The following is a 2,969-nucleotide window of genomic DNA, read 5'->3' as shown; positions in this document are numbered from 1 at the left end:
TGCTCAGAGCGGGACTCGAATCCTGGACACTCCGATCCGAAGGCAGTGTCATACCACAAGTCCGCATAGCCGTCCAATAACAATGTTCATCACAAGATAATACATTATAGAACTCAATTTAGTCTCTTATTTTGTATTTGATCGTTTCCTCAGGCATTACTTCAATACCAGTGCTTCACGTAGAAATAAGAACCATCGCTTTTCCTGAATGGCATGAAGAAGACAATGTGGTCGTGTCACCTATCAACACAATGAGTTGTAAACCTCGGTCGGTTGCCTCTCCTACTCGTTCTATGACATGGCAGGATACGGCTGTGATCTCATTCATGATGATTCTGTTATATAGGGTCAAAGGGTTTTACACAGTTTCCCAAACCAACAGCAACACTTAACATGTCGAACAAGACATGACACATAAGAGATGACATTCATTTTTTTTTAGACATAGATGACGCGGTTATCAGCCATGTTACTCATTATACAAATGGGTTTTTCCATAGAACTCATCTTTGCACCACCTAGCCCAGATTGTAACAAGGCGGAGTTGTACTAGTAAGGTCGCAGGTTCGAGCCGCCCATCGCCGCCGCGAAGTTTTTATTCCCTGTTGTCTTCTGGCACTTACCTACTCACTTCATTTCTTGTTATTATCAACATAAGCGCCTGCTCCACTCACTTTTCTTAATTAAAAATCCAGACCAGAGTTGGAACTGGTCCGTAAGGCGAGTGTCATACTACATGACCACCAAGCCGCTCAATAATTGAATTCAAATAACTGATTAAAACAAACTACTTTATCAAAACTAAATCTGAAATTTTGAGAGCTATTGTATGTCTTTCCACAAGTTTTCATATATCTATATATAATACAGGTAGTGCTGACGAAATGGTTTGTAATAAGAGCGTGAATCATGAGTGCATTTTTATTTTTGTAAATGGCATTAATTGTCATCGTCATCTTCGCCGTCATCATTCAAACATTCTTTTTTCTTGTACTTTTGAAATATAATTTTCTTTATTCATCTACTTATTCGATAGTGTATTCAAAATGTTGTTTTCATTGCATTAAAAAAACTATGATGTTATATATTATGATTCTCACTAACAACTTTAACTTGAATTGAATAGCGTTATTTGGAAATGTAAATCAAGTTTTAGTAACGTTAAACAATACTTACCCGAAAGTCAACCTTTTTTTGCCAGTTGAAAAAAGGAACTTACTTGAAGCGGAGCTCGCATCCGATATCTTTCAGGCTATCCATGCTTATGGGAGACTCTTTAAACTGTATTAACCAGACTATAGTGTTATATCTCCGGGGGAAATAATAATATTGTGAGGTTCTTCGCCAAGCGCACAGTATCTATAAAATTGAGTTTAGGAAATAAATCAATTTTTCGTCTTTTGATTGTCATCCCATATGGTCTAGTGGTTAGGATTCCTGGCTTTCACCCAGGCGGCCCGGGTTCGATTCCCGGTGTGGGAATTTTTTTTTTCCTATCCTGCTTTTCTTTTTCTTTTTTTTTTTAATGTGCGTTAAGCGTTCGACCTGACGAAACATAATTGTAAAAAAAGCTATGTAGGGAGATTATTATTATTATTATTATTATTATTATTATTATTATTATTATTATTATTATTATTATTATTATTATTATTATTATTATTATTATTATTATTATTATTATTATTATTATTATTATTATTATTATTATTTTTATTATTGTTATTATTATTATCATTATCATTATTATTATTATTATTATTATTATTATTATTATTATTATTATTATTATTATTATCATCGTTATTATTATTATTATTATTATTATTATTATTATTATTATTATTATTATTATTATTATTATTATTATTATTATTATTATTATTATTATTATTATTATATTATTATTATTATTATTATTATTATTATTATTATTATTATTATTATTGTTCAGCATAAACCGGTTATAAAAAGAAAGTCGAAATGGCCAAAATAAGGACATTTTAGGTTGTTTGTATTATTCAAGTTTAAGAAACAATACTAAATACGTCATCGTGAAGAGGTCTATTTTGCAAAAAGTTCTATTTTTAAGAACAAGTTTCGCTCGAACAAAATATCGTATGAAGCGATTTGTCACAAGTATTTGAAGTGAAAGTTTTCTGTCTAATGCCTTAACCACTCAGCCACCACGCCAGTAAGGATAACTGTCTTGAAAAATAATGAGTCCAAACATAATCAAATTTTTATTTACTTTTAAAATGACGTCATCAATGATTTTAACAAAGTTAGGCGAGGACAAACAACCGTCGTATTCAATACGACGTACACTTATTTGCAGGTCTGATAACCCATTTTATTATGGACTCATTGTTGTAATGGAAAAATAATCCCAAAAATTGAGCAAAATATAGTCCATTACAACAATGTAAAACTAGGCCCATAGCTATTTCCAGATGTCCGACCTGCATATATGTACACGTCGATTTAACACAACCAAGCCACCATGACCAAATACAAAAACAAAGAATGTACCCCGTACCCAGAGAGTGGTGAATATGAAAATTATACCTATAACTCTTGAGAGTATTTTTTAAAATGGGTTGATGGTTGAATTGGGACCGTTTCTATCTATTTCAGTAAGAGTCAAGCGACTTTGAGCTTGTCCACTGACCTGATGGATGACAATGAATACAGGCCATAATCCCTTGATTAAGACCACTTGACTATATCATGTCAATTATTGATATGCAAAGCATGGTAGAGTAATGAAACGCCTTTCAAGTCGCATTTACAGCTGGCCTGGAATAGAAATTTCATTCCATGAGACATAGATAGTAGTCCTTCAGAGCCATTAGCCCCATGGAGCAGGAGTTTATCCCGGTTTTTATAACCTGACACCCCCCCCCCCCCCAACAGTGATTGGGTAGATGGGTCTGATATATCTGGCGGAAAGTACTTTGCGATAGACA

The 2,969-nt window shown here is 33.1% G+C and overlaps 1 non-coding gene across 1 annotated transcript; it reads left to right on the top strand.

The window, feature by feature from the left end:
- Positions 1–1,410: 1,410 nt before the first annotated feature.
- On the top strand, positions 1,411–1,482 carry Trnae-uuc (transfer RNA glutamic acid (anticodon UUC)). The gene has a single exon. It is a non-coding gene; the product is annotated as a tRNA-Glu (tRNA).
- Positions 1,483–2,969: the final 1,487 nt, after the last annotated feature.

Source organism: Berghia stephanieae, chromosome 2, assembly GCF_034508935.2.
Source record: "Berghia stephanieae isolate SIO BIC M18660-M18661 chromosome 2, UCSD_Bste_1.3, whole genome shotgun sequence".
Taxonomy (NCBI): domain Eukaryota; kingdom Metazoa; phylum Mollusca; class Gastropoda; order Nudibranchia; family Aeolidiidae; genus Berghia; species Berghia stephanieae.
The sequence above is the reverse complement of the archived record's forward strand: the minus strand, read 5'-3'. Positions and strand labels throughout refer to the sequence as shown.